Here is a 13,817-nt window from a genome sequence, read left to right as displayed (position 1 = left end):
CACAACCATTGCCATAATCAATTTTAGAATATTTCCATCACTCCTAAAAGAAACCCTGCACCCATTGACAGTCAATCCTCACCACCCCCCAGCCCCAGCCCCGAGCCAAAGCTCAATAGTGCCAGGGAGGTGTCCCTTTTGTCCAGCATTTCCGGAATGATGTGGAACACCTTCCGGAAGAAGAGCTCTGGAAAACCTCCCTTTATCCGGTTTCCTGGGAGGGTCACAGCTTTGGAATGCCTTTCTGATGGCCAGGCAGAGACAGAGGAGAGGGAAGGAGGAGGAGGAAGAGAAGGAGAGGGAGAGCGAGAAGAGAAAAAAGAGGAAGAGGAAGAAGAGGGAAGGAGGGAGTGCAAAAGAAAGGGGGCGGGCAGGAGAGGAGAGGAAGCCAATCTCACGCCGAGCTAATGAATCCAGCCCTGCGCCCAGTCCTGGAGGAAGGTGGGCTGTGCCCGCGCATCCATCCACAGGCAAGGCAGAGCGTGGCCCGGCTCCTCCCCGAGCACCAAGGGGATGTCCAGTGTCCACCTACAGAGGCCTGTGCCCCACATTCAGGAGTGGGGAGGACGGGGCATCTGTTCCCAGTGAGCCAAGGCACACGTGTCTGTGAGGCCTCCTTATATGTTGGGAGAAGAAAAAGGCAAAGGAACACCACGCAAGTCAGCGACCCTTTTGCAATGAACTGACGACACAACTAAAGGATTTATATCGGGCAGAGCTTTTCTTTTTCATTCTTTCAAGGGGGGCAAGGAGTCTAGAAAAACTCACAGCGTGTGACTTTGCTGTATGAAAATCTAGGCTGGAGCGGAGTGTTACCAAGTCAGGAGCTCTAGGTAAACAGGCATCTGAAGACCCCGGGCACCGGATCTAAGAACAGGCAATGGAAAACACACTTTTGCCACACATCACACCAGCCCCACTAAGAAGGCTCTGCGATGGTGTTTTATGTGCTTTGTCTTCAACGGAGACTCTCTGCCGGACTCTCCCACACACAAAAAGTCCTCTCCGCTGCGGCTCGTCATTACCAGCCTGAGAGCCGCTCTCTCTGATGTGCCTCCTCCTGCTTCCCTGCTCGCTTCCTCCAGATCTGTCACTGTCACCTTTACTGTAATGGTGCCTCACAATCCCCCGGCTGGTGGCACCCGGGCAGTATTCTGATGAGGAGGGTGGGGTGCTGGTGAGATGTTGCTGCAGGAAGTTTCCACAGAGGCTGTGCTGGCAACTTGCAGAGATGCACGGGGGCCACACTCCTGTGCCCCTGGGCTCTCGAAAAGGCCACGAAGGTGGTGAGGGTGTGTAAAAAGGGAGCCTGCAGCTATGCTCGCTGCAACAGGCAGGATGCCCTCTCCCCAGCCACAGCACGTTGAGGCGGCATGGACAGTGGGGTAGACAGGGAGGCGAGGCCCAGTCTGTGTCAGGTGTGGGCAAAAGGAGCTTAAAACACCCAGAAAGGGAAGGAACTCTGCTGCTTTCCCTGCTAGCTCACTGGACTGATGGTGGCTTCCTCTTCCTGTGCCTCTCTGGGTGCTACTCAGGATGCCGAGGCCCTGAGAGCACAAGCACCCACACCTGGGGGCAGAATTTTGACCCAGAATATCATAAAAAGGCACCAGAAGTACAAATGAAATACTTTTAAAGGTGAAGGGATGGCCACCCACAGGTAGCAGTGGATCAGAACCTGTACAGTCCTTCTTACTTGTCTGCTCTGGCTGGGACAACTGAATATAATCAAACTCAGGCAGGCGCACACACACACACACACACACACACACACACACACACACACACACACACACACACACACACACACACACACACACGAGATTTGTGTGAGTGTGTGACATTCTAGAGATGAATGAAAGTCACACGTGTCTGGTTATCACCTACCTATTTTTTGTATTTTTCTCCCCAAGAGTGGACAACTATCAAGACAAAAATAAGTTAAAAATATACTCAGCAATGTGATGAGTTGCAGGAATCAGATTTTAAAAGTCATCTGGCCAGTTTTCTTAGCTTTTGACTCTGAAGAACACTGTACTTGTAGGACACTCAGGCTTCTCTGTGACTTCGAGCGATACGGCAGGAAAGAGGGAGAGCTACTGGGAAGGAAGAAATATATACTTTCAGAGATTGAAGTCATTGAGATTAAATACAAACTCAGCAGAGTAAGAAGACACCAGAAGGGTGTCCAGTGGGACAGTTGCTCCAGAGCGAGCTCTTCTGCTGCTGAGGGCAGAGGAGGCCGTGCTAGAGCAGAGATGTGGCCAGTGAAATGGGACGCCTTGTGCAAAGTAACCCCGCGGCGGCACATGTGTCCGCTGTCGTAACGAAATACTCCTTCCAAAGGAGGGAAGGTCCAAGTTGGCGCTGGTTTCAGAGGCTCTGGTTCCATTGCTTCTGGGCCCAGCTGAGGCAGAGCAACACAGCAGGGAGCATGTGGTATAGACACCAGCTCAGCTCCTAGCCCAGGCAGACAGTAAGCGGACAGGAGGCAGAGAGGAGGTGGGCAGCACACAGTCCCCTGGGTCACCCTGGAGCCACTCCCTTCAGCAAGGCCCATCTCAAAGTGCCCCATCCGCGGAGTCTCCTGCTGAGGAGGTGCAGCCCGATGATTCAGGCACCTCCTATGGCCCCTTCACTGGCTCCCCAGCCCCCACATACGGCCTTCAGGGGGTGCCTTAGACCCAAACCACCACAGGCAGTTTTCAGAGTGGTGGGTGATTCTGGAAGAGACCGTAGAGCAAAACAAAATCATGATGAAAACTAAAACTAGTGTGATTCTAAATCAATCATTACATTCTTCTTTAATTTGGAGTGTAGAAATTCATATTTCTAACTATGACTCAAAATGCAGAAGAGATGAAATAAAAATTTAATTAATTTGTGTACATGAAAATAAAATCTCCCGAATGACCAAAAAGGAAAAAAAAAAAAGGAGAATGAGGTAGAGAATGAGAATGAAAGTAAACAAATAAAAGCACATCACATCAAAACAAAGGCGAACAGTAAACTAGAAAGCACTTACGACACAAAGGCGAATCTTCCTAATACAGAGATTTCATAGAAATTGAAGAGACCAAAAGGCAAAATAGATAACCATCAGTTCAAGGACGTACAAGAAAAGTATTCAGATGTATGGAAATATGCTCAACCTCATTTAAAAGAGAAATGCAAAGTCAAATTGCATTGAGATATCATTTATAAAATTCCAATAGTTTGATGATATGCACAGGTGGGCTGGGCGCCCCCTGTAACTTCCTGTAAGCAGCTGGTTTAGGAGGGATCGCAGGGCAGCACCAGCAAGGAAGTGTGGGTGAGAGAGGAAGCCAGCGCGAGTCCTGTCCCCAGGCCAGTCAGCACCACGGGGACCTGGAGCCCAGGAAAATGCTCCACTCGCTCCACCCTCACACTCAGGCCACACGCTCATGCGGAAACTAGGAAAAGCCCGCAGAGGCTTGTGGTGAGGAGTGGGCTGTGTAGGGGCACGGGTGGTGCACAGCAGCACCTCCTACCCCTCTATCGTGGCTGCCAGGGTCCAGCACGCCACATGCTGCCCACACAGAAGGGCACGGTGGGTGTCTGCTCAACACAGTACCTGATGCTGATGGTATCACACAGAGCCTTCCCTCCACGTACACGCATTGTGTGTGTGTGTGTGTGTGTGTGTGTGTGTGTTTGTGTGCTGCCCTTAGCCCAGCCTCCCTCCTTACTCAGCATTAAGCTTGGCCTGTGTAGAAGGTGGCCCACCTCCAGTGTTCCCCAAACTCACACATTCAGGGCTTGATCCTCAGGCAGCAGGTTTCAGAGGTGGGGCCTCACTAGACAGGAGCTGGCCACAGGGCGCCAGCCTCATTGGACAGCTCAGCTCACTGATGGGCTCAAGGCTGAAAGTTCCCTAGTGGAAGAAGTGATCACTGGGACATCCTGTAAAGGTCATGGCCTGTGCCAGGCCCCTTCCTCTCCAGCTCTCTCCTTCTCTGCTTCCTGGCTGCCAGGAGGTAAGCAGCTTTCCTCTGCCAAGCCCTCTCAGCCTCACCACAGCCCAGAAACAACACAGCCAAATAATCATGGACTGGGACCACTGAAATCATGAGCCCAAATATCCTTTTCTCCTTTAAGCTGATTTTCTCAGGTATTTTGAGGCAGCAGCAAAAAACTGACTCACACAGGACATGTATGAAGTTATTCATATACTGCTATGACAAAGGCTTGGAAACAGCCCATCAATGGGGAGTGTTAGTCAGATCAGGGTACAGACAGAAACGCTGCGCAGTGGTGAAAGCAAATATAGCGCTCTGATGTGGTGTCACTGATGTGACGAGGGCTCCGAGATACAGCAAGTGAGGAAAATAAAGTGCAGAAAATGATACCCTTCCCCTATAAGCAATGGAGGTAGAAGGAAAGTAGGACAAACTCGTTGGTTTGTCGTGGAGAAGTGAATAACCGCCGACAGCAGTGCTGAGAGCGGCTGGGCAGGCTCACAGAGAAGACCTGGACCCTAACCAGAGCGTAGGCGCCTGGAGGTTTCCCAAAGCAAGTTGCCACCACTCGTGGAGCTGGGGGGCCTTGCCAGGACTCTGTGTCCAAGCTCCTAGTACAGTTTAGGAATTACTTCAACCAAAAAGAGAGCATTTTAAAAGAAAGTCAACTAAAGTTTCAAATGAAGTCCATAGAAATTTTTGTTTCCATCCATTGGAGATGGATATTTGAATTACATAAAATAATTTTACTAGGAAAATTATATCAAAAGGAAGGAAGGAAAGGCTAAGTCAATTCAAACCAACCTGATGATTCTGGCCGGGGGTCCCAATCTAAAAGAAATAAATGCTTAATTCCATGGAATTATGGTGTATTTTTCCACTCTGTATTACACATTTGCATGTTTTACATAGTACATGTATTACTTTACAATCTAAAAAAAATTAGACATACAATGACTATATACAAACTAGGGAGACACAGAACAGAAAATGATCAAAATGGAGGGTTTGTCAAATTCCTGGGATTTGTTGAGCTACGAGGAATGGAAAATGACTGCTGGCTAAAGCAGGAAAGAAACTTCTTGGGAGGATACCAGATGGTCCAAAGAACCTCCAGGCAGGTGGATGCAGCGGGCTTGAAATACAGCAGAGCCCAATGGGGCAAGGTAGTGGTAACCAGAAAGTAGCCAGGTTGCCATTCTTCCTGCTCATCCTGGCTCCCCTCCCGGCCCAGGGGAACAGGATGTCAGGCCAAAGCTTCAACCGAAACGCCAAGACATCAGTGTGAACCGTGAACCAGCTCACCAGGCAGAAATTCAAAGCAGAGGACTGAGACCTTGGCATAGTAAGAACATCAAAGTGATGGGAGACCAAGATTGGGGGAAGGTCCTCAAAGAGAAGCTTAGAAGGGCCATTGTGGGCTCCCTCCGTGCCCAAGGGACAGGAGCCAGAGAGTTCCGGGAGAGGAGCTGTCAAGGACCTCAGAAAAACGCCCACAATAGAGCCACCTTTAAAGTCTGGCCGGATCCAGACAATAGCCAGTCTGTTAAGAAATGCTGCATTCCTCTCGAGTGTCCATCTGGATGGCCCTGACACCAAAGGGGTAAAAATAGCAGCTAGCCCATGGGGAGGACGTGATGGACAGCAGAGGAAGCCCACGCACCCTCTTCACAGCCTGGTTGGCTGAGGGAGTAAAACGCTCACTGCAGACTGGAAACAGAAGTGTGGATTCATGAACCGGTACAGCACGGGCCTATGCTACAGAACAAGACAGGAAGTTGGGGCACCTGAGTCACCCCAAGGGACGAACTGGAAGGGATGGCGGGGCATGAAGCCTTTAGGAGCTTTCATGGGGGACAGCGGTGGGATGGAAGGCCGGGGTGGCAGAGCAAACGCCTGGAACAGTTGACCCCTGCCTCTGTGGGCAGCATGATCCAACAGACCCGTTATGAGACCCTGCTAGAACCACAGAAGCAGAACATTTACATAAAATGAGGAATTGCCACCAAGAAAAGAGCCCTGTAGCCTCACCTTCTCTTGGTCAGCTTAAAATCACTACTTTTGGAGGCACAAAGCCAGGCAATCGATTTCTCATTTCCCAGCAGCACCCTGATGAGTACATCATGGCGACAGCTGCCCGGGGGCCTCTCAGGGACCTGAAGGCACTTTTGCTGGGAACATCAGCTCCTCACGTGGGCCTACAGATGCCTGGTGGTGACTTGAGTAGGGGAAAGGCTGGGCATCTCAGTCTTCCTAGTACGTCTGCCCTTCTGTCTCAGCCCTTGAGTCAGATTCTGCTCATTCTGCACACGGACCTTGGACCACTGTGTCTAGGGCATGATGGAGGGTGGGCGTGGCCGACTGCCCGTGGGAGCTGGTATCTGCTTCTTCTCACCCTAGTGACTTTGCGGCAGCCCAAGCCCTGAGCAGCCGATCTCACGGCCAGGGTGTTTACCCAGGTAGCAGAGCAACCAGTTCCCACAGTACTCTGCCTGGAGTTTCCCGAAGCTTAAGCAAAAGGCTGAGAAGGCAGCAGACAGGAGCCGCTGGGACGGGAGGCTCCGGCTCACTTTTGATGGGTGCTGTGCCAGGCTAAGCACCGGGAAGGGGCAGAGGGGAGAGAGGGAAAGACTCCAAGAAGGAGGACAAGGCACCTGTCTGGAGGACATGGTGCCTCGTCCACTGCAGCAAGGACAACGTCAACGGCACTAGAACCTTAGAGTCTGGAGAGCTCCTACCTGCCCACTCCGTTTGACCCTGACAGCACCACAGCAAGACAACTGCAACATCCGGCACAGCTCCCTGCACCTAGCTGGCCCTAGGTAAACGTGTGTTGAAGGGATGAGAACGTACAGGAATGGGTGAGTAAGGAAGAGTTCAATCCGTGGTCAGAGTGCAGGCCTTGGAGACCATCAGTCATGGTCAGCACTGCCAGCAGGACACTGTGACGACAGAGATGTCCTCGTGTCTGCCTTGGAACACAGTGGCCACACTCAGACACGGAGTGCTTAAACTGTGCTGATAAGCAGAAGGATGGGATTAACTAGGACCTCACAGCCAAGTGTGGCTAATGGCTGCTGTACCGAGTGGCATGGTCCTAGAGTTCATATTCCACTTCTATTTATTCAGCTTCTAACCCAAGCAGATGCCTTAATTTCTCTTTCGATTCCCAGCAAATGAAGATAGGGAAAATGATGCCCTTCTCCCCACTAACTGGGTATGGTGGTTAAAAGGAGGTCTCACGGGCGGGACAGACAAAGCTCTAAGCTCAACCCCACAGCAGCTCAGTAACAGAAGCCACCAGCCAGTGGCTCCCATAAGCCATAAGGCCACCTTCCCTGTGCCGGCCCCTGTGCAGACAAAGCTCAAAGAGGCCAAGCAGCTGTCCACGGGTGCAGCTCCTACACTCCACACCGTAGCCGTCTCTGACTCCCAGTTTCTCCCAGGGCCCCAGGCACCTCTGGCCGCAGCTTTGAGCACTGAAGAATGGAATGGGTCGGCCACATATACAGCAAGTACCAGCCACATTGCCTGTGACTGATTGTTCAGAAAAAATACTGAGCGTGCTTGTCACAGACTCTCAACCAACAGAATCCAAAAGTACAACTACTACTAAGTGAGGCGCTGCAGAATCTTTTGACATCAAATATGCATCCCTTGTCCTCATCATTAACACTCCTTTTAAAGTCAGGATTAAAAAAGGAAAGACACAGGATGTCTGGAAGCACACACAAAACAGTCAAATATGACAAGAAAAAATGGTAACGTGAGAGTCACCGCAAACCAGAACACATTCTGGGCACATTTGCTAGAGACACGAGTGGTAGCTTTCACCAAAGGGGATTTATTGATCCAGGCGTAATTCCCTAAGGGTTCTGCAATAATCAGCATTTAATAAATCGAGTTCTGAGTTTAGTTTTACAAACAGATTGCACAAACTAAGCATGTGTGGAAAGCTGTTTCAAAGGTGACTATGGGGAGATTTCAGAGTTTAGAACAGGTCCCAAGTGGAACAGACACAACCCTGAAGGGACAGATGGGACCCACTGCAATGAGGAAATAAAACAAAACATCACAACCCCTGTATTAACTTTTTACCCAGAAAAGAAATCAAGCATCATTGATACTTTATAAATATATATCAACCACAGTACAGCTGTATAGTTTAAATAAATATGCATATGAGGATACATATGCAAAATTATTTTATTAAGAAGTCTGCACAATTTAAATATTCAGAAGTTTTTATTGAATAGAACAAGCTTGGGGTAAACCTGTTGTATGATGAGACTATTAAAAACAAGCTGAGCCAGGGATTTAGCTCAGTGGTACCATTGCCTGCCTCGCAAGCACAAGGTCCCGAGTTCGATCCCCAGTACCAAAAGAAAACAAAAAACAAACAAACAAACAAAAAACCCCACCAAAAAAACAAGCTGAGAATTGAACCATCATCACTCTGTTAGCTCACTTTCCCTAGGTGACAAACTACCCCAAAACAAACTGGCTCAAAGCAACCACCAATTTTCATTGTTTAGGCCCTTCTGTGCCTGAACACTGGGACCAACAGCCTGAGCAAAAGGTCCTGAAAACTAGGGAACATGAGGAGGTGTGGGAAGATCTGGGATTGGTTTGTAACACAAAGAAAACATTAATGGGAAAGAGTGCAAAGCCTTCACTCTCTCAGTCACATTTTTGCTTCTAATACAATTTATAGGGGAAGGACAGATACTGTGAGTGGATGATTCCTTCAAAAGCAGAAATTAAGGCAGTTCCTTCGTTTCCCAAATTGACATTATGATCACAGAGCTATATGATTTCAGATTTCCATCTGGGAGTGACACAAGCTGGCATTGAAATTACTGGGAAATCCCGGCAGAGACATATACATTTCATACTTGTCAACTTTCCTGGCTTTTATTAAGATGTTGGCTATTTCTCTCTCCTTTTTTCACTTATAAAGAAAAACAATATGGTTCTTGTTTCTTTTTATTCCTAACTCAAATGTTGTAATTGTACACTCAAAATAGCAGCAGATTTGAAAATAGATTATGAAAAGCTTTAATAGAAACAGAAGAGAGGTGGAATAAAGAGCATGCGTGTGCTTCTCACATAAGTATGAAAAACACCCAGCATCTCCACAAACATGGTGGCTTGGAGTATCACTTGTCCACATGAGAGGAGCACGAGAAACAAAATGCACTGTAACAGACCCACGCCAGTGCGGGCTCCTTCCGGTGTAAGTGGAGCTGTGTTCTCTTGGAATGACTTCCTATCTCCTAGAACTAAATTTCTGCAAAGTTACATCAAAATGCAAAAATTTGTGCCCTGTACAGGAACTAATATTTTAAGATTTAGAATTAAAAATTAAGGTCATTCAATAGAATAAATTTTAATAAGCAATTCTTGAAAATTTGGCAGTGATTTTATGTTCTCTCTCTCTCTCTCTCTCTCCCTCCCTCCCTCTCTCCCACCAACAAAACAAAAAATCTAGGCTGCAAAGCAAACAAAGTTCATTTCTTTTAACACATTCCTAGGAGCTAAACCAGAAATGACTATATCCTTACTCTAAGAGAATTGTTTAGCCAAGTCATTTTTAAAAATCAATCTGTGCATTTCTCCACTTTCCCCCACCCAAAGTTATTTTTCGCCGAATGGTAGGAAATAGAAAATGGACACTTGCTCCTGGCACTGTGACCTCTCCAGGCCCTGTGCCCCCATGCCGTGCATTTCAGGCACACTCTTCTGACTCACCAGGGATGCTCTGCACAATACTCAACGTGGCGGAGGAAGGAGAGAGAGCCTCCCTTCCACACCAGCAAGGAGGGCCACACCACAAACCTACAACCTTCTTTTTAAGACAATGGCTTTTAAAAGTATGAATTCAATGCTTATTTTTCTTCTTACCTAGACACACAGATACATCCGATTTTTCTTCTAAAACCAAAACAGTTCTTAAATATTACAAGCTATCTTTAATTTTAAAAAATAAATCTGTCGCTGGGCTGTTCATCTCCCAGCTAAGCCTCAGCATAAACCTGCATTCGCACACGGAAGCCTCGTCCCCACCTGCTACACACCCTGTGCACACACGTCCGACAGGGCTTGTGGGCTCCCCGTGTGCCCACTGATGGCTGAACCACTTGGGGTGGCTTGGGTGGGCAGGGGAAAGGGTGGAGGAGGGTTTTCATTTATTTATATTTTAGTAGTAGGTGTATTTACCAAACAGGACATTTTACCCTGCATTTTGTTGCAGTGGGGGGACCCTAATTGCGTTTAGGGTTTATATGGCACGGGCTACTCAGTTCACAACAGCAGCACCTGCAGCACAGCAATTTGTTGTAGCACATTAATTATCTCATAGCTTCCATTTAGGCTGCAGCTGTTGCTATTATGTTAATAATATTTTTTATCACCACTGTATACAACAGGTTATGGCAATAAAAGAAATGTCTCCTTTTTGGGGAGCTCTCCCCCCTGTTGTTTCCATTTTCCTATGCCAGAGGGGAAGACTGAAAGAAATTCAGACAAATCAAGCCTCATCAGCGCACTATAACGTTCTATTTCTGAACTGATTTGTAAGAGAATGGGTAACTGAAATTAGCAGAGAATCACCCCACACAAAGATGGCGCGTGCAGAATTCGTGAAAGCGAAAAAGAAGAAGAAGGACAAGCCAGAGAGGGACGGAGCACTGCAGAGCTGGGGCGGTGAGTGTTTGTGTGGGGGCGGGGAAATGCCGCAGTTTTCATGAAATAATAAGGTGGGGGAAAAGGCATACAAAGAGTAGGTTTTTCATTGTTTGTAAAATATAAACACAGATGAATTCTGTCTTTGGTTTGTTCATGCCTTTCACTCTGCACAGCGGGGATGTTCTTAAGAAGTTGCCCTCTGCGAAATTTCTCTAAATGGGAACCGTGGACCCTGCATGATGGGATTATAATCACACCAGCCACTCCTTTTACATAATTTTTTGTCTAGGATCCAGTAAGATTCCCTGTTTTTAGTATATAGAAAGCAATAGACATGTCTATGTCGATAAACTGAGGGTCTGCACACACACCCCTCATAGCCTAGTGAAAGCTAAAACAAAAAACTGGCAACACGACATCTACAGATTTCAATGGGTTCAAAAGCAATATTAAAATTTTTAGCTGACAAGAACATGTCTGCTGCCTGCAGTCCCTGCAATAGCTCACCATGTTGCCTACTAACCGAAAGATCAAAAATTATCGATTTCATGGCGCTGCGTGCTCTGGAAAGAAAAGCTACTTTAAAATTTGCATTGTTTAAGAGATGAGTTAAAAGAAAAGAATCTTTTTTTTTCCTGAACACTTTGCAATGTGAAAATGGCTTGTTTTAATCTTACTCGTGATTTACTATATTTCTATTATTTTTAGCAGGTGGAGTCCAGAAATGATTTTTTTCGATGAATTTAGGATTTTGCCGCAGTATACATCTGCAGTCCCAGAATCCTCCGGTAAGCTAATCCTTCTTGCGATGGGAAACGCCTTTAACCTTCCTATGAATGAGATATCTGCGACCATTTTGAAATTTTTAATAGAGCGGTTGTGTGTGTGCGCGTGTGACTTCGCGTGGGGGTGTGGGGGTGCGTGTCTCCACAGCACTGCAGCGCCGTCTGTCTCAGCTCTCAGAAACACTGAGAAACATCTACCTTTATGCTCTCTGAACAGCACGGATGTGTCTCCACCACATCTCTGTCCACGCTCACAGCAGCCACTGAAACGTCCTTCCTCCACAGGGCAAACGACGAAGGCCTGGAGCACACGAACTCCAAGCATGAAGGGCGTCCTGACATAACCATGGGGACTGGGCCACAGCCACCACTGGGCCATGGCCTCGGCCACCTTCCCGCCCCTCCCTCGTGGCTGATCACATAAGCTGCCAGCTCCCAGAGTGGCTGTCCGCACACCAAGCCCAGTGGGCTCCTCAACTCCTTCTCTGTGAGAACAGTCAGCCATGTAGGCTGACAGAGGCATTTACAGCGACAGCCTGTTCAGCTGGAAAGAAATCAAAAGACAATGCTGAACCCTGAGATGATGCATTGTAAATCAAAAGTCTCAATCCATAAATAGCCCATTCAATGAACTGCTAAATGAAAGCTGATGCTGATTTTTGTCCAGGATTTGCACGTTGTCATACAGAAATGTTTTTAATGTTTTCTACAGGAGCCAGGATTGATTATTTTCCAATGCACAGAATGTTGCTTAGCACTATCTTTCGTTGGGAAGGGATTCTTCCTACAGGCACTGGATGTGGAGTCCAAGGTGGCCACACCCCAGGCTCACAGCTTGTTTTCTACGATTTCACTTATTTTCAAGCAGAGTGGACTAGCAGTTCCGATCTTACATTACACTGAGGGTCTAAGTCAAAAGGAGCCAGTTATCCATTTCCTTCTCTCTGAAAGAAGTTCATTTTCTCGGGGACTCAATAAATGTTTAATTAATGGATTTGATAGAGTTAACTATCCAAAAAGGGACTGGACCATCTTCATAAGACTGGCTTTGTGTTTCTGCCAGAAGTACAGAGACAAGCTAGGAACTTACTCGTGTGCCGGGTTTAAAGTAATTCCTAGGAGTATGTCTCAGTGGAGGGTCGTGTCTGCTCTGGTTCTGTGTCGCCATTGCGTGGTGTGCCAGTGGCTGGTGCCACGAGCTCTGTCTTCCCCAGCTGGAGACACTTGTAGTTTCCAGGAACACAGTCTAAAATGTAGAACCTTTTGTCAACATTTCACAAAATGAATTGATTTACAACAAACCCACTAGGCTGGCTCTAGAAGAAAAAGTGTAAAAAAGACCACCAAGTGGGTTTCTTTAAATGAAATGTATTGCTCAAGGACAGTATCTTAAATAATTAGTTTTACAAAAGCACTTATTCCAATCATTATTTTGATGCTGTAGTCATTACCGCGGGCGCGCATGTGTGTTTGTTTGTGTGTGTGTGTGTGTGTGTGTGTGTGTGTGTGTGTGTGTGGTTTGCCATTTCTTTTTTGGTTTAATGATAGTATTTGTCTTAATTTCACAGACATTATCCAGCTCATATCCTGGTGAGACAATTGGAACAATTTCTGTCTTATGAGATAAGCAAATACAAATTCTAAGAATTCGTGAAATTCTAACTTGTTTTCAGGCCACTCACCCAATAATTCTTCAGTATGCTTAAATTTGACTCATGCTGCATTGCCGCAAATTTTACATTTTCTTTAACAAGTTATTTTGCTTAAAATTTTAATTCTAAATTTAGATGAAAATATTTGCTATAGAAAAATGCTTTGTTTTGGCACCTGAATAAAGAAATATAAATACCAAGGTGCTTTTACCCTTTAGATCTTCTAATGGTAGACATTTCTTAGCCACTCTTAACAGTGTACCATATTCAGCAAAAATTCCCTGAACACAGAAAAAATACACATCAGCTTTTTAAAAAATCCTAATAGTGTAAATCGGTCATTTGACTTTCAATGCCTGGCTTTAATCAACTATTCTTTAACTGTATATGGCATCTAAAATTGGGGTAGGTACCTGGAAATGCCATTTGCACTTTTTTATGTACTGGAAATACTGCTTTGATGTAATGCAGTTTTTACTCAGTGTTTGAACTGTGAGCGGCCAAGTTAAGCAGAGCCAGCGGCTGCACGGAATTCCGCAGTTAGCAGCGGCAAGGGGGGCGCCCAGGCCGAGGCCCTGTCGGACAGACAGCAAAGTGTGCTCAGTGCACACGGTCACCGAGCCCGCGTGGGCCGCCGACCCGGGACCCGGCTCTCCGAGCCGCCCATTGTTTTGGAAGAGAAACGCGCGGAACAACGGCCGGAGAAAGTGAGC

At 47.1% G+C, this 13,817-nt stretch overlaps 1 long non-coding RNA gene across 1 annotated transcript; it reads left to right on the top strand.

Annotated features, from left to right (window-relative positions):
* Positions 1–10,340: 10,340 nt before the first annotated feature.
* LOC104862453 lies at positions 10,341–11,984 on the top strand. The gene is made up of 3 exons (XR_780342.1): positions 10,341–10,685; positions 11,376–11,455; positions 11,670–11,984. It is a non-coding gene; the product is annotated as an uncharacterized LOC104862453 (long non-coding RNA).
* The last annotated feature ends 1,833 nt before the right edge of the window (positions 11,985–13,817 follow it).

Source organism: Fukomys damarensis, unplaced genomic scaffold, assembly GCF_012274545.1.
Source record: "Fukomys damarensis isolate Sample0158 unplaced genomic scaffold, DMR_v1.0_HiC HiC_scaffold_12, whole genome shotgun sequence".
NCBI lineage: Eukaryota > Metazoa > Chordata > Mammalia > Rodentia > Bathyergidae > Fukomys > Fukomys damarensis.
The sequence above is the reverse complement of the archived record's forward strand: the minus strand, read 5'-3'. Positions and strand labels throughout refer to the sequence as shown.